Source organism: Mustelus asterias, chromosome 30 (genome assembly GCF_964213995.1).
Source record: "Mustelus asterias chromosome 30, sMusAst1.hap1.1, whole genome shotgun sequence".
Taxonomy (NCBI): domain Eukaryota; kingdom Metazoa; phylum Chordata; class Chondrichthyes; order Carcharhiniformes; family Triakidae; genus Mustelus; species Mustelus asterias.
Genome location: NC_135830.1, coordinates 6664768 through 6682907, shown reverse-complemented (window position 1 = coordinate 6682907; position 18140 = coordinate 6664768). Strand labels below are relative to the sequence as shown.

The window sequence follows — 18140 nt, the reverse complement described above, 5'->3', positions numbered from 1 at the left end:
GAAATGTGCGCCATTTCCTCGAGTTCACTTGCAGTATGACTTGTATCTGTCTTTTTGAGCACACACGACTGTCAGAAATTTCATATGGTGACGAACCATATTAGTCTGCACCTATAAACCCATTAAATTCTGTTGTAGATTGAACGAGATGCGAATATGTGCTCAGTGTCAAAATCGTAATTTCCAGTCAGTGCGTCAAAAATCCGTTTCTTATTTCACAGAAAGCATTTGAGGGTGATGTCAGAGCAATGATAACATGCCTTTAACATCGAGGCTCGGATAATGATGAGCAACAAACTGAAAACAAGCAATTTTCCCTGACACGACATAAGGAAGCTTAATGAATGCTTCTGCCTAGTTTCCAACCGGGGACCTAACAGGCGAACGGGATAGCCACTACACTACAGAAACAGCTCGTCACGCAGTTGAGAAAATCTGCCTATCCGCAAAGTTCAACTACGCTGTGATGCTGCAGGTTCCGATGGTGAGATTGAGAGCCCATGTCACTGAATTCAGGAAGATAACCTTGACTTTCAATCTGATTCTGCGACTTATCCCAAACATCAAAATTTCAAATCGTTCGTCTGGCAAATATCTAAGGGAGCAATGATTTCTGCCCATTCGTTAATGCATCATCTTCATCTTTCTTCGAATAATCGCAATCAATTGTACTCAGTAATAAAAGCAAATTACTGCGGATGAGAAAAGAGAAAATGCTGCAAAATCTCCCAATGTCTGGCAGCACCTGTAAGGAGTGAAAAGGGCGGACATTTCGAGTCCAGATGAACCTTTATCAAAGCTCATTGTACAATTGTACTCAGTATTTGTTTCACTATTTAGTCTCAATGCGTTATTTAACACATATGACTTCATTATGAATTGAATATCTCTGAAATTGAACATCACTGAATTGCAAACATAACTGACCAACAGAACGAAGCGAATCACCGGGTAATACAGATCGCACATTTGAGCTTGATTATGGTCAGCTTTTAAACAAAGTCAACTCCATTTAAATGGAGGAGAATCAGGAATTATCTGTTCGTGACCCTTGAGCCTTTTTTATTATGAGCTTGAAACATTCAGGCTCATAAATTCCGGCCCTTTACAGGAAAGTCCAGTAGATCCACACCGAGTCTCGATTCCCTCATCTGTCTGAGTGGCTTTTCCTGTTTCTCAGTGATGAAAAATGATTTTAAAAAAGATTCTTCTTCTAGTTCACTTACAGTGTCACTTGTATCTCTCTTTTTGAGCACACACTACTATCAGATATTTCAGATGGTGATTAACCATATTAGTCTGCACCTATAAACCCATTAAATTCTGTTGTCGACTGAACGAGATGCGAATAAGTGCTGTGTCAAAATCGAACTTTCCTGTCAGTGCGTCAAAAAAAAAAGCGTTACTTATTTCACAGAAAGCATTTGAGGGTGATGCCAGAGTAATGATGACATGCCTTTAACATCGAGGCTCTGATCATGATGAGCAACAAAATGCAATCAAACAATTTTCTCTTACATGACTTGAGGAGGATAAAGAATGCTTCTGCCTGGTTTCGAACCAGGGACCTTCCGCGTGTTAGGTGAACGTGATAACCGCTACACTACAGAAACAGCTTGAGCCACAACTCAGCAAATCTGCCTCTCTGCAATGTTCAACTACGCTGTGTTGCTGCAGGTTCCGATAGTGAGACTGAGAGCCCATGTCACTGAATTCAGGAAGATAACCGTTACTTTCAATCTGATTCTGCGACTTATCCTGAACATCAAAATTCAAAATCGTTCTTCTGGCAAATATCTAAGGGAGCAATGATTTCTGCCCATTCGTTAATGCATCATTTTCATCTTTCTTCGAATAATCTCAGTCAATTGTACTCAGTAATGAAATCAAACTACCGCGGATGAGAAAACAGACAATGCTGCAAAATCTCACAATGTCTGACAGCGCCTGTAAGGAGTGAAAAGAGCGGACGTTTCGAGTCCAGATGAAACTTTTTCAAAGCTTATTGTACAATTGTACACAGTATTTGTTTCAATATTTAATATCAATGCGTTATTTAACATATATGTCTTCATTATGAATTGAATATCTCTGAAATTGAACATCACTGAATTGCAAACAAAACTGCCCAACAGAACGAATCGAATCACCGGGAAACACAGATCGCAAATTTGAGATTGACTATCGTCAGCTTTTAAACAAAGTCAACTGCATTTAAATGGAGAAAAGTCAAGAGTTATCTGTTCGTGACACTTGAGCCTTTTAATTATGGGCCTGAAACATTTAGGCGCATAACTTCCGGACCTTTACCGGAAAGTCCAGTAGATCCGCACTGAGCCTCGATTCCCTCATCTGTCTGAGTGGCTTTTCCTGTTTCTCAGTGATGAAAAACGATTTAAAAATAGATCTTGTGTGAAATGTGCGTCATTTCCTCTAGTTCACTTGCAGTATGACTTGTATCTGTCTTTTTGAGCACACACTACTGTCAGATATTTCAGATGGTGATTAACCATATTAGTCTGCACCTATAAACCCAATAAATTCTGCTGTAGACTGAACGAGATGCGAATAAGTGCTGGTGTCAAAATCGAAATTTCCTGTCAGTGCGTCAAAAAAAGCGTTTCTTATTCCACAGAAAGCATTTGAGGGTGATGCCAGCATGTCTTTCAGACTGTGGGAGGAGACCGGAGCACCCGGAGGAAACCCATGCAGACACGGGGAGAAGATGCAGACTCTGCGCAGACAGTGATCCAAACTGGGAATCGAACCTGGGACCCTGGCGCCTTGAGGCAGCAGTCTTAACTGCTGTGCCACTGTGCCACCCTATGTTTCTGCCTGGTTTCGAACCGGCGACTTTCCGCTTGTTAGGCGAATGTGATAACCACGACACCACAGAAACAGTTTAATGATAACATGCCTTTCACATCGAGGCTCGGATAATGGTGAGCAACGAACTGAAAACAAGCAATTTTCCCTTCCACGACATGAGGAAGCTTAATGGATGTTTCTGCCTGGTTTACGAACCAGGGACCTTTCGCGTGTTAGGCGAACGTGATAACCACTACACTACAGAAACAGCGTGGATAGTAGTGGAGCTAATCTGCCTGTCTGCAATGTTCAACTACGCTGTGATGCTGCAGGTTCCGATGTTGAGACTGAGAGCCCATTGTCACTGAATTCAGGAAGATAACCGTTACTTTCAATCTGATTCTGCGACTTATCCCGAACATCAAAATTCAAAATCGTTCTTCTGGCAAATATCTAAGGGAGCAATGATTTCTGCCCATTCGTTAATGCATCCTTTTCATTTTTCTTCGAATCATCTCAGTCAATTGTACTCAGTAATAAAAGCAAATTACTGCGGATGAGAAAAGAGAAAATGCTGCAAAATCTCACAATGTCTGGTGCACCTGTAAGGAGTGAAAAGGGCGGACGTTTCGAGTCCAGATGAAACTTTATCAAAGCTCATTGTACAATTGTTATCAGTATTTGTTTCAATATTTAATATCAATGCGTTATTTAACACATATGTCTTCATTATGACTTGAATATCTCTGAAATTGTACATCACTGAATTCCAAACATAACTGACTAACAGAACGAAGCGTATCACCGGGCAATACAGATCACAAATTTGAGATTGACTAACGTCAGCTTTTAAACAAAGTCAACTGCATTTAAATGGAGGAGAATCAAGAATTATCTGTTCGTGACAGTTGAGCCTTTTTTGTTACGGGCGTGAAACATTCATGCGCATAACTTATGGACGTTTACCGGAAAGTCCAGTAGATCCGCGCTGAGTCTCGATTCCCTCATCTGTCTGAGTGGCTTTTCCTGTTTCCCAGTGATGAAAACGATTTTTAAAAGATTCTTCTGTGAAATGTGCGCCATTTCCTCGAGTTCACTTGCAGTATGACTTGTATCTGTCTTTTTGAGCACACACGACTGTCAGAAATTTCATATGGTGACGAACCATATTAGTCTGCACCTATAAACCCATTAAATTCTGTTGTAGATTGAACGAGATGCGAATATGTGCTCAGTGTCAAAATCGTAATTTCCAGTCAGTGCGTCAAAAATCCGTTTCTTATTTCACAGAAAGCATTTGAGGGTGATGTCAGAGCAATGATAACATGCCTTTAACATCGAGGCTCGGATAATGATGAGCAACAAACTGAAAACAAGCAATTTTCCCTGACACGACATAAGGAAGCTTAATGAATGCTTCTGCCTAGTTTCCAACCGGGGACCTAACAGGCGAACGGGATAGCCACTACACTACAGAAACAGCTCGTCACGCAGTTGAGAAAATCTGCCTATCCGCAAAGTTCAACTACGCTGTGATGCTGCAGGTTCCGATGGTGAGATTGAGAGCCCATGTCACTGAATTCAGGAAGATAACCTTGACTTTCAATCTGATTCTGCGACTTATCCCAAACATCAAAATTTCAAATCGTTCGTCTGGCAAATATCTAAGGGAGCAATGATTTCTGCCCATTCGTTAATGCATCATCTTCATCTTTCTTCGAATAATCGCAATCAATTGTACTCAGTAATAAAAGCAAATTACTGCGGATGAGAAAAGAGAAAATGCTGCAAAATCTCCCAATGTCTGGCAGCACCTGTAAGGAGTGAAAAGGGCGGACATTTCGAGTCCAGATGAACCTTTATCAAAGCTCATTGTACAATTGTACTCAGTATTTGTTTCACTATTTAGTCTCAATGCGTTATTTAACACATATGACTTCATTATGAATTGAATATCTCTGAAATTGAACATCACTGAATTGCAAACATAACTGACCAACAGAACGAAGCGAATCACCGGGTAATACAGATCGCACATTTGAGCTTGATTATGGTCAGCTTTTAAACAAAGTCAACTCCATTTAAATGGAGGAGAATCAGGAATTATCTGTTCGTGACCCTTGAGCCTTTTTTATTATGAGCTTGAAACATTCAGGCTCATAAATTCCGGCCCTTTACAGGAAAGTCCAGTAGATCCACACCGAGTCTCGATTCCCTCATCTGTCTGAGTGGCTTTTCCTGTTTCTCAGTGATGAAAAATGATTTTAAAAAAGATTCTTCTTCTAGTTCACTTACAGTGTCACTTGTATCTCTCTTTTTGAGCACACACTACTATCAGATATTTCAGATGGTGATTAACCATATTAGTCTGCACCTATAAACCCATTAAATTCTGTTGTCGACTGAACGAGATGCGAATAAGTGCTGTGTCAAAATCGAACTTTCCTGTCAGTGCGTCAAAAAAAAAAGCGTTACTTATTTCACAGAAAGCATTTGAGGGTGATGCCAGAGTAATGATGACATGCCTTTAACATCGAGGCTCTGATCATGATGAGCAACAAAATGCAATCAAACAATTTTCTCTTACATGACTTGAGGAGGATAAAGAATGCTTCTGCCTGGTTTCGAACCAGGGACCTTCCGCGTGTTAGGTGAACGTGATAACCGCTACACTACAGAAACAGCTTGAGCCACAACTCAGCAAATCTGCCTCTCTGCAATGTTCAACTACGCTGTGTTGCTGCAGGTTCCGATAGTGAGACTGAGAGCCCATGTCACTGAATTCAGGAAGATAACCGTTACTTTCAATCTGATTCTGCGACTTATCCTGAACATCAAAATTCAAAATCGTTCTTCTGGCAAATATCTAAGGGAGCAATGATTTCTGCCCATTCGTTAATGCATCATTTTCATCTTTCTTCGAATAATCTCAGTCAATTGTACTCAGTAATGAAATCAAACTACCGCGGATGAGAAAACAGACAATGCTGCAAAATCTCACAATGTCTGACAGCGCCTGTAAGGAGTGAAAAGAGCGGACGTTTCGAGTCCAGATGAAACTTTTTCAAAGGTCATTGCACAATTGTTTCACTATTTACTTTCAGTGCATTATTTAACACATATGTCTTCATAAAGTTGGGATCTGATGTTGCAGTTGTATAGAACGTTGATTCGGCCGCATTTGGAATACTGCGCCCAGTTCTGGTCGCCACACTACCAGTAGGGCGTGGACGCTGTAGAGAGAGTGCAGAGGAGGTTTACCAGGATGTTGCCTGGTATGGAAGGGCTTAGTTATGAGGAGAGATTGGGTAAACTGGGGTTGTTCTCACTGGAAAGACGGAGGATGAGGGGTGACTTAATAGAGGTGTATAAAATTATGAAAGGCATAGATATGGTGAACGGTGGGAAGCTTTTTCCCAGATCAGTGGTGACGTTCACGAGGGGTCATAGGTTCAAGGTGAGGGGGGGGGGGGGGGGGCGGGTGGAGTTTTAACACGGATATTAGAAGGGCGCATTTTACACAGAGGGTGGTGGGGGCCTGGAATGCCCTGCCGGGCAAGGTGGTGGAGGCGGACACACTGGGAACGTTTAAGACTTATCGAGATAGCCACATGAACGGAGTGGGAATGGAGGGATACAAAAGGATGGTCTAGTTTGCACCAGGGAGCGGCGCGGGCTTGGAGGGCCGAAGGGCCTGTTCCTGTGCTGTATTGTTCTTTGTTCTTTATTATGAATTGAATATCTCAGAAATTGAACATTACTGAATTGCAAACATAACTGCCCAACAGAACGAAGCGAATCACAGGGTAATTCAGATCGTAATTTTGAGGTTGAATATCGTCAGCTTTTAAACAAAGTCAACTACATTTAAATGGAGAAAAATCAAGAATTACCTGTTCGTGACACTTGAGCCTTTTTTATTATGGGCGTGAAACATTCAGGCGCATAACTTCCAGACCTTTACCGGAATGTCCAGTCGATCCGCACAAAGTCTCGATTCCCTCATCTGTCTGAGTGGCTTTTCCTCTTTCTCAGTGATGAAAAACGATTTAAAAATAGATATTCTGTGAAATGTGCGCCATTTCCTCGAGTTCACTTACAGCATCACTTGTATCTGTCTTTTGGAGCACACACTACTGTTAGATATTACAGATGGTGATTAACCATATAAGTCTGCATCTATCAACTCATTTAATTTTGTTGTAGACTGAACGAGATGCGAATATGTGCTCGGCGTCAAAATCGAACATTCCTCTCAGTGCGCCAAAAAGAAATGTGCTTCTTATTTCACAGAAAGCATTTGAGAGTGAGCTCAGAGCAAAGATAAGATGGCTGTAACATCCAGATTTGGATGGTGTTCAGCAACGATCTGAAATCACACAGATTTCCCTCACCCTGCATGGGAAAACTGATGAATGTTCTGCCCGGTTCTGAAGCGGTGATCTTTCACGTGTTGGGCCAATGTGATAACCACTACACTGCAGAAACAAGAGAATGCGCCACGCCGCCAATTGGCCTGACTGCAATGTTGAACTACATTGTGTTGCTGCAGGTTGTCATGGTCACATTGAGGGTCCATGTCACTTAATAGAAGAACAAATCCGTTATTTTCAATCTGATTTCTCAACTTATCTTAAACTTCAAAATTAAAAAGCGTTCGTCTGGCAAATGGCTCAGGCAGCAATGGTTTCGGTTCATTCATGAATACATCATTCTCATCTTCCGTCAAATAATTTCAAACAGTTATATGAAATATTTGTAGTTATTCAACATTTAATTTCAATACGTTTATTTCACACAGATGGCCTCATTCTGAATTGAATATCTCTGTAATATACAACATTGTCTTGCAAACATGTCGGACCAACAAAAGAAATAGAGTCACTGGGTAATACCCATGCCATGATGTTTATTTGAGATTGACCACATTCATTCTTGAAAGAAAATAAAATGTACTTGAATCCTCTTTATTCTGTGTGTGAAGTATTCTGGCGCCTAAATCTCGTCCATCTATCGGAAGTCCAGGAGGTCCGCACTGAATCTCGATTTCCACATTTGTCTGAGTGGCTTTAATTATTTCTTTACTGTGAAGAGCAATTTTAAAAAGGTGCTTCTGTGAAATGTGCCCATTTCCTCCAGTTCAGTTACAATTTCAATTGTGTCGGTCTTTATGAGCACACAATACAATTCGATATATTTCAGATGGTGATTAACTAGGTCAGTCTGCACCTCTAATCCCATTAAATTAATTTGTGGACTGCACGAGTTGCGAATATGTGTACAGACAATGGAGTTCTTTATTCCCTGCTTCCTCAAAGAGAGCACTTCTGACTTTTCGAAATGCTATTGAGGCCGAGATCAAAGCCAATATAACATGACCGTGACATCGGATTCGCATGAGGCTGAGCTATGAACTTACATCATGCAGACTTCGCTCTTACTTAATGACAACGATCCAACAGTGTTTCTGCCTGGTTTCGAACCGGGGACTTTTCGCGTGTGAGGCGAATGTGAGAACAACTACACTTCAGGAACAGCTGACAATGCCCACGTGCAGTTTCACTTGTACCTGTCTTTTAGAGCACAGACTACCATTTGACATGTTTCAGATGGTGATTAACTCTGTTAGTCTGCACCTATTAACCCGTTACATTCTGTTGTAGACTGAACGAAAAGCTAATGTGCGCATGCTGTCAAAATAGAAACATTTATTTCCTGTCAGTGCGCCAAAATATTCAGCATTTATTTTACAGGAAGCATTTGAGGCCGACGTCAAGCAAAGATAATATGAATTTTTAGGGAACATTAAAACTGATAAAGCCCCAGGGCCTGATGGCATCTATCCTCGACTGCTCAGGGAGACGAGAGGTGAAATTGCTGGGCCTCTGACGGAAATCTTTGTCGCTTCTTTGGACACGGGTGAGGTCCCTGAGGATTGGAGGATAGCGAATGTGGTCCTGTTGTTTAAGAAGGGTAGCAGGGAGAACCCAGGAAATTATAGGTCGGTGAGCTTGACGTCCGTGGTAGGGAAGTTGTTGGAGAGGATTCTTAGAGACAGGATGTATGTGCATTTAGAACGGAACAATCTCATTAGTGACAGACAGCATGGTTTTGTAAGAGGGAGGTCGTGCCTTACAAATTTGGTGGAGTTTTTTTGAGGAAGTGACAAAAACGGTTGATGAAGGAAGGGCCGTGGATGTCGTCTATATGGATTTCAGTAAGGCATTTGACAAAGTCCCACATGGCAGGTTGGTTAAGAAGGTTAAGGCTCATGGGATACAAGGAGAAGTGGCTCGATGGGTGGAGAACTGGCTTGGCCATAGGAGACAGAGGGTAGTGGTCGAAGGGTCTTTTTCCGGCTGGAGGTCTGTGACCAGTGGTGTTCCGCAGGGCTCTGTACTAGGACCTCTGCTATTTGTGATATATATAAATGATTTGGAAGAAGGTGTAACTGGTGTAATCAGCAAGTTTGCGGATGACACGAAGATGGCTGGAATTGCGGATAGCGAAGAGCATTGTCGGGCAATACAGCAGGATATAGATAGGCTGGAAAATTGGGCGGAGAGGTGGCAGATGGAATTTAATCCGGATAAATGCGAAGTGATGCATTTTGGAAGAAATAATGTAGGGAGGAGTTATACAATAAATGGCAGAGTCATCAGGAGTATAGAAACACAGAGGGACCTAGGTGTGTAAGTCCACAAATCCTTGAAGGTGGCAACACAGGTGGAGAAGGTGGTGAAGAAGGCATATGGTATGCTTGCCTTTATAGGACGGGTTATAGACTATAAAAGCTGGAGTCTGATGATGCAGCTGTATAGAACGCTGGTTAGGCCACGTTTGGAGTACTGCATCCAGTTCTGGTCGCCGCACTACCAGAAGGACGTGGAGGCATTGGAGAGAGTGCAGAGAAGGTTTACCAGGATGTTGCCTGGTATGGAGGGTCTTAGCTATGAGGAGAGATTGGGTAGACTGGGGTTGTTCTCCTTGGAAAGACGGAGAATGAGGGGGATCTAATAGAGGTATACAAGATTATGAAGGGTATAGATAGGGAGAACAGTGGGAAGCTTTTTCCCAGGTCGGAGGTGACGATCACGAGAGGTCACGGGCTTAAGGTGAGAGGGGCGAAGTATAACTCAGATATCAGAGGGACGTTTTTTACACAGAGGGTGGTGGGGGCCTGGAATGCGCTGCCAAGTAGGGTGGTGGAGGCAGGCACGCTGACATCGTTTAAGACTTACCTGGATAGTCACATGAGCAGCCTGGGAATGGAGGGATACAAACGATTGGTCTAGTTGGACCAAGGAGCGGCACAGGCTTGGAGGGCCGAAGGGCCAGTTTCCTGTGCTGTACTGTTCTTTGTTCTTTGTTTGTTCTTGAATCGAGATTCGGATAATATTCAGCAACAAACTGAAATCATTCAGATTTCTCTCACCCGACATGAAAAATCTTAATGTATTCTTCTGCCCGGTTTCGGACCCGGGTCCTTTACAAGCACTACACTACAGAAACAAAATAATAGCATATCGCACTCAATCGACCTGATTACAATGCTCAACTCCACTGTGTTGCTGCAGGTTCGCATGGTTAGATTGAGAACCCATGCCACTTCATACAAGAACACACTCGTTACTTTCAACCTGATGTATCAACTTATCTTGTAATTCCAAATTTAAAAAGCGTTCCTCCAGCAAATGCCTAAGGGAACTCAATGAGTTAAAGCTCAATTGTTTCAGTTCAGAGTTCAGAAGATGTTGCATAATATCCGGCCCCAATGGTGATTGGTTCATTCCTTTCCAGCAGGAGACACCCAATCAGCTCACATCTCCTTTATCCGACATTTCACCCAATCAGCTCCGAGTGTCTTCAGTCTCCAATTCATGACGTCAGAGGGAGGAGCAGGACCAATTTGAATCTGTTCTCAGAACAATGAACTGTACAGAACAACATAAGAGAATAGTGAAGAGGAGTTGCAATGGACCATTTGCTCCTTCATTAGGGCCTGTTCCGCCATTCAGTAAAATCATTGTTGATCGCCCTCACAGTAAGAAGTCTCGCAACGCCAGGTTAAAGTCCAATCAGTTTACTTGGTCGCACGAGCTTTCGAGAGACTGCTCCTTCATCAGGTGAGTGGAGAGTTGGGTTTAGAAACAGGGCATAGAAAGACACAGACTCAATTGCAAGATAATGGTTGGAATGCGTGTCTTAACAGCGAATCAAGTCTTTACAGGTACAGACAATGCGAGTGGAGAGGGGGACAATGACAGGTTAAAGCAGTGTGAATTGTCTCAAGGCAAGCCAGTTAGTAGGATTTTGCAAGCCCAGGCCAAATGGTGAGGGTGACAAGTCGTGTGACATGAACCCAAGGTCCCGGTTGAGGCCGTTCTCGTGTATGGAATTTGATTATCAGTTTCTGGTCAGCGATTCTGCGTTGTCGTGCGTCTTGGAGGTGCCTTGAAGAACGCTTACCCGAAGATCGGTGGTTGAATGCCCTTGACTGCTTAAGCGTGCCCCGACAGGCAGGGAATACTCTTGCCGGGTGATTGTCGAGCGGTTGCCATTCTTCTGTTGTCGTAGCGTCTGCATAGTCTCGGCGATGTACCATGCTTCGGGACATCCTTTCCTGCAGCGTATGAGGGAGACAACGTTGGCCGAGTTGCATGTGTATGTATCGTCTACCTGGTGGATTCTGATCTCACGTGTGATGATGGCATCCGTGTCGATGATCCAACACATCTGACAGAGGTTGCCCTGGCAGGGTTGTGTGGTGTCGTGGTCGCTGTTCTCTTGAAGGCTGTGGAGTTTTCTGCGAACAATGGTCTGTTTGAGGTTGCGCAGTTTTTTGAAGGCAAGTAGTGGGGGCGTGGAAATGGCCTTCGCGTGATATTCATCTTCATCGATTGTACGCTGAAGGCTCCGAAGATGTCATAGCTTCTCCACTCCGAAGAAGATGTCTTGGCTTCTGCACTCTGGGGACGTACTGGAGGAGGAAGGGCACTCTGAGGGCTGTGTCCCGTACTTGTCTTCTGAGGAGGTCGGTGCGCTTTTTTGCTGTGGCGTGTTGGAACCGTCCATCCATGAGTCAAGCGCAATATCCTGTTCTTACAAGGCCGTCTGTCAAAAACGACACCGCTCAGACTCCTCCGTTCAACCCGAGCTGTTGGACTTCAGCTCCAAGGACAAAAATCCTTCAACTCTGGCAGCGGTGGGATTCGAACCCACGCCTCGAGAAAGACTGGAGCCTAAATCCAGCGCCTTAGACCGCTCGGCCACGCTACCACACGGCAAGTCTTGATAATCATGTAATTTCATTGCATTAATACTGAAATATATTAAAACCCGCGGAGTTGGGATGTGCCCTGACTAAATCGTAACCGAATCAGATGATCCTGAAATGCGTAGCAAACAAAAATCATCTCCAGTCAGAAACACAATGAGCTGCAGTGAAGGGCTGGCTCCATTTAAACTGTCCTTAACCTCGTTTAGCTCCCAGAAAGGACAATATGGCTTCCTGTTGAATTTGCTCAGGGTCTTCACTTGAGAAAGGACAGGACACAAGGCGAGACTGAGATTTGTGCGTTCTGCCGGGAAATAACTGATATTTGTTCTCATGCATTGGAGGAGAGCAATAAATCTTCATTTCCTGACCTGCAATCAAAACAGCAGTGAAAGTTTCAAACTCTAACCGCCAGACCAACAGATTACAGCGTGTTTTACAATTTGCTCTGCTCACGATCTTTTGTTATTTTAGTTTCCACGCCAGACCACTTGCACCACAAGCTTCTCCTGCAAAATGGCACCTTCTGTTTCAACACCAGAGAAGTGTTCAGCCAATTACAGGAATAATTCCAAGACAGTTATCGCGTCCGCCTCCCACGGCATGAAACTGGGCAGAATTTGTTTTACAAATCACATTCATTGCAGACTGAGGGAAAAGTTCTATTATTCATATATTTGCAAATTTTAATTAGTCTGATGGGTTTCCCCTACATTTTCTAGTTTTAAAGTCAGGGGTCACTCCTGAAAAAGGGCAGAAGGCGAGGTTCGGCACAGAAAACTAGGGAGGGTGTATTATTTGACACAAGGAATGATAGACAAGGCAACATTGAGCTGGTGATGGCGGAACTCGGGTGTTCCAATGGTGCAAAGTCATCGTTTTCACGACCATGGACTCGATGGCAGGTGACAAATGTGGAAATAAGCAGAGTATTTTTTAAAAATGAGAAACCTGTCTATTGTGTGACGGAAGAGAAGGAAGAGAATGGCTAAAATGACGATGATCCGCTGATTGGGAAAGTCACTGTCAGCTTCCCTGCTGGTCTAGTGGTTTGTATTCGGCACGTTCATCACTATGGACTGGATTCAATCCCCAGCCAGTTTGTATTGCTGTGTGAACTGACACCATGAAAAGGAATTCCGCATTGAATGAAACCAGATCTGGCAGCGTCTGTGGAGTGAGAAACAAAGTTAATCTTCCAGCTGGATCTTTCATCAAAGCTGGAAAAGTCGGAAATGTAACAGATGGAAAACAACAGCTTGGCTATGATTCCAAAATATTGTGAGGGGCTTGAGGGGCGAAATGTCCCATTCAAAATCTCAATTATATTCTAACCCGTTGCCGGTATTACTCCGAGCAATAGTTACCTTCGATTATTAGTGGAGCCGCATGGTCTTAATTACTAAATTTAAGCTTCAATATCTGAATTTCTGTGGGTTAAAATCCCACCACTGCCAAAAAGTGCAGCTCGTTTGTCTTTTCAGCAAATGGCATTTTGTAAGGAAGAAAAAGCAGGGATGAAAGGTGCAGCGTGACCTTCTGGAACAGAATGTTCACTTTTGTTGCTGTCACTATTCAATGATTCAATGGACACATTGACACCGGTTGCAGCGATGGCCAAGCGGCATTTGAAATTATTGTTTTCTCACAGAGATTTGAATCTCACCCAATGCGCTGCTCAGCATTCATTCCTCTCGATGACTGCAGAATTAATTATTCTTTCAATGGAATCAAAATCTTTTAAATATTCCCATCTGTTTTTCCTACTTCACTTCGCATTCCTTCATTTCTGTTCATCAGCTAGAATTCATCAGAACCCCAGCCAGAAATGGAAGAAAACTGAACCCAGTTGGTGACATCCTTGATCTATGGATGTTTGTGTCTCGTCAGCCCTCTGTGACTCTCTGTGTCTGTATGTGTTCCTCTGTGCACCAATGTGATTCAGTTCCCAGAGGGGGTGAACACATTTTTTACCATCACAAACTGCGTTCACTTATTCATATACCTCAAGGGCAAATGGTAGAGAATAACAACATGTTTGAAAGTTGCGAGAAAGATTGACTGATACAGGCTTTTTTTGACTGGCTATTGCTTATTGACTCAGTGGCCGTGTGTTACACAGCAGTGGATGATTGAAATTTTCACTGATCAACATTTAAACAGACAGTGGATTCACTCGGTGTGATGGTGCGTTCCAGTTCTATATCTACAACTACAGCATCAATTTCTATCAGTTACTGTGAGTCCCAGATTTCTAATAGGTTGGAAATATACAGCAGCATGATCTAATATACCTCGTTTTAATTGAAATGATAATTCATCGATCGATTTGTATGACAACTTAGTGAATATCAGCAAGACTGGCAAAGTTTGGACAGTATTTCCCTGATGCAGAAGGACACAAAGTATATCAATATTGGGAACATAAGTTGAAACAGTAATAGAGGAGGTCGATTTGGCGCAGAATGCTCTCAAACCTCCTCCCTTTCAGTTGCAGCAACTTTCCTGAACAATTTTCCAACAGAAATCCTGCAGCAGTTTAAATTCAGGGCTTTCACTGCCTGGATCCAATTCAATTCCCATTCTCGATGCTGTGCTAATTGCTGTAACTCGCAATCAGTTACTGGTTTGCAAAGAGTCATATTGGACTCGGAAACTTAATTCTATATCTTGCTCCACATTTGTTGCAAGTCCTGTTGAGAACTTTCAGCACTTTCTGCTTTTATTATAACATGAATAATAGGAGAAGCAGACCACTCAGTCCATCGAGACTGTTCCGCAATTCAATACCATCTTGATTGATCTTGGGCTACAACTCAGTTTTCCCACCATCTCCCCATATCCCTGAATTCCCCAAGAGACCAGAAACCTGTTTATCCAACCTTAAATGTGCTCGATGATGGGGCGTACATAACTGTCAGGTACAGAGAATGCCAAAGATTCTCAGCCCTTTGAGTAAAGTAATTTCTCCTTATCTTAGCCCAAAATGATCAGCACCTTATCTGTGCCACAGTGGGTAAGATTCCCCGACCAGCAGGAAAAAAAAACAATCTCTCAGCCTCTATCCTATCAAACCTATTCAGAGCTGTGTCGGTGTAATGAGATCGCCTCTCATTCTTCTAAACTCCAGAGAATTTCATCACAGGACAACTCCCTCACCCCAGGAAGCAATCTGGTGAATCTTCTCTTTACCGTTTCCAATGCAAGCACATCCCTTTTTAAATTTGACTATCACATCTGCACAGAATATTCAACATGTGGTCTCAACTAACCCTGTGCAACAGCAGAAACACCTCGTTATTCTTGGACTCCAGTCTGCCGGCAATAAAGACCAAAATGTAATGTCCCTTCCAATTATCTGCTGCACCTACATGCTAACGTCATGCATTCCTTGGACAAACGAATCTATTCCATTCTTAATATCAACATTAATATTTTTCAGCTCGTCAAATACATTCTACTCTTTCTGTTTTTTTTACGAAGAAAATCTTTTCGCTTTTCAAGTTGGCGCCTGATCTGCCCCTTCACTCATAAAAGCTTCCTGTTTTGTCTCGCAGTCTGTTGGACTCGACCCGACAGCTTCTTTCAACTAAGCTTGGTCTACATGAAAACTGAACACACGATCCCTGGTTTACAAGGCCAGTACTCTAACCAGTGAGCTACGGAGCCAAGCGCTGCAAATCGGTCACATTACGTGCAGCATTATCAGTGGATTGAGGAACAGCATAGTGTTTGAGGTCGGAGATCTTTGATCTGGTGGAGAGTTTGATTTGGTGGAGAGCAGGAAATTAAAAGACGCAACTTGAAAATGACATGATTTGACATGTGTACTGTGTGTGTATCTGACATGTATGTTGTGCTTGTTATGTGATTATTCTTCAGAGTTGTTCGTTGTTGTTACATGGAGTCATAGAGTCATAGAGGTGAACAACATGGAAACAGGCCCTTCGGCACAACTTGTCCATGCCGCCTTTTTTTTCAAAACTCCTAACCTAATCCCAATTGCTCGCATTTGGCCCATATCCCTCTACCCATCGTACCCATGTGACTATCTAAATGCCTTTTAAAAGACAAAATTGTATCCGCCTCTCCTACTACCTCTGGCACCTTGTTCCAGACACTCACCACCCTCTGAGTGAAAAATTGCCCCTCTGGACGCTATTGTATCTCTCCCCTTTCACCTTAAACCTATGCCCTCTAGTATTAGACTCCCCTACCTTTGGGAAAATATATTGACTATCTAGTTGATCTGTGCCCCTCATTATTTTATAGACCTCTATAAGATCACCCCTCAGCCTCCGACGCTCCAGAGGAAAAATGTCCCAGTCTATCCAGCCTCTCCTTATAACTCAATCCATCAAGTCCCGGTGGCATCCGAGACTTGCATCTCTGACTTTTCCAACTCCGATGCAAGTTCATTCAGCTGGAAGATTTAGACATTGCTCCCTTCACAGACGCTCTGAGGCGTGTTTTCATTAAATGAAGAATTGAACAAAAAGTTATTCACTCCGTGACTGGGGATTGAAACGACGTCACGGCGCCGATTCTGGTCACGAGACCCTCAGAGACGCTGATGTGAGAGATTTTCAGTGAGTTGATCATCTCTGTACCCAATTGCTTCATTTCCAATAACTTTCAATAAAAATAAGAAACGACGGGAAGCGGACATGACAGGATTTGAGCCTCAGTTAAAAAATCCCAATCTACCCCTGGGCCGGGACTGCAGTCTCAATGTTTGCAATCCTGTGGTTATATCGGCAGATAGCCATTCAGCTTGTGTTCCCGTTTGTATTCTCTGTCGGAGCAACTCAATTCCTTCCAGTCTTGACAAAGGGTGATCTGGACTCGAAACATCAGCTCTCTTCTCTCATAATAGATGCTGCCAGACTTGATGAGATTTTCCAGCATTTTCCCTTTTTGTTTCCGATTCCAGCATCTACAATAATTTGCTCCACTTCTTCCACATGCGCTTCTTTACCTCAACAACTGTTTACATTGGTCAGTGTCTCCGCTTTCTTCCTGCCAAAAACAACACGGCAGAAACTCCTGCATTCAATCTGAACTGCTGGATTTCAGCTGCAGGGACCAAAAGTTAAACCCACTCTAGCAACGGCTGGATTTGAACCCACAGTTTATACAGAAACTGAACTTAACTACGGGTTTAAACTGCTCCGTCACGCTACCCCATAACCATCCTGCTCTTTACTGAAAACGTTAATGAAATTGAGTAGCAGCAAAGGAGCTGAGAAAGGCCATCAGTCGGTTTGAGCCTGCTCCTTCACTGAATCAATTCATCCTGAACTGTGGAACAAACAGAAATCACATCCAGTCAGAAACAGAATCAGCTGCAGTGAAGGACCAGCACCATTTAAACTGTCCTTAACCTTGTCTGGTTCCCAATATACTGCCAGATATGACACGAAAACCTCCTGTTGAATTTGCTCAGTCTTCACCTCAGGACACGAGGAAAGATTGTGTTTTATACGTTCCACCAGGCAATAACTGACATTTGTTTTTATGGTTTGGATGATTCACCACAAGTAAGTCTCTATCGCAAAATGGCACCTTCGGTTTCCACCACAGTGATATATTCAGTCCATTATAACAGACAACAGACATTCCACGCACAGTTATTACTTTCGCTTCCGACGGTTCAAAACTGGGCAGAAACCTTTTCAAACATTGTCGTTGCAGAGTGAGGGAAAGGTTTAATAATTCAGTGTGAACGCTAAAATCTGACCGATTTACCTTCCAGATGTTACCTTACATCACCATCTCTATCGTCAGCGCTTTGCAGCCTATCATTGTATTTCTGCTCCTATATTTGTTCTTGACCTGTTGCACATGTGACATTTCCAGCTGTGATGGAGACTTGCAAACCTCACTCGGCTGATTTTAGTAGATCTGCTTTTGATCAGATCGCAAATCAGGTTATTTTTAATAGTTTGCCGAGAGCAATAAATAATTGTTTCCTGAGCGGGAATTGAAACCAAACAACACTGGGGTGGGACTGAACACAACTCCCTGGACAACCAGGGTCACGGGTGAAATGTGT

General features: G+C 43.0%; 4 non-coding genes across 4 annotated transcripts; all 4 read right to left on the bottom strand.

Annotated features, from left to right (window-relative positions):
- Positions 1-1540: 1540 nt before the first annotated feature.
- On the bottom strand, positions 1541-1613 carry trnav-aac (transfer RNA valine (anticodon AAC)). The gene has a single exon. It is a non-coding gene; the product is annotated as a tRNA-Val (tRNA).
- A 1389-nt stretch (positions 1614-3002) lies between these two features.
- On the bottom strand, positions 3003-3076 carry trnav-aac (transfer RNA valine (anticodon AAC)). Its single transcript has one exon. It is a non-coding gene; the product is annotated as a tRNA-Val (tRNA).
- Positions 3077-5417: 2341 nt separating this feature from the next.
- trnav-aac (transfer RNA valine (anticodon AAC)) lies at positions 5418-5490 on the bottom strand. The gene has a single exon. It is a non-coding gene; the product is annotated as a tRNA-Val (tRNA).
- Positions 5491-12005: 6515 nt separating this feature from the next.
- trnal-uag (transfer RNA leucine (anticodon UAG)) lies at positions 12006-12087 on the bottom strand. The gene has a single exon. It is a non-coding gene; the product is annotated as a tRNA-Leu (tRNA).
- Between the last annotated feature and the right edge of the window lie 6053 nt (positions 12088-18140).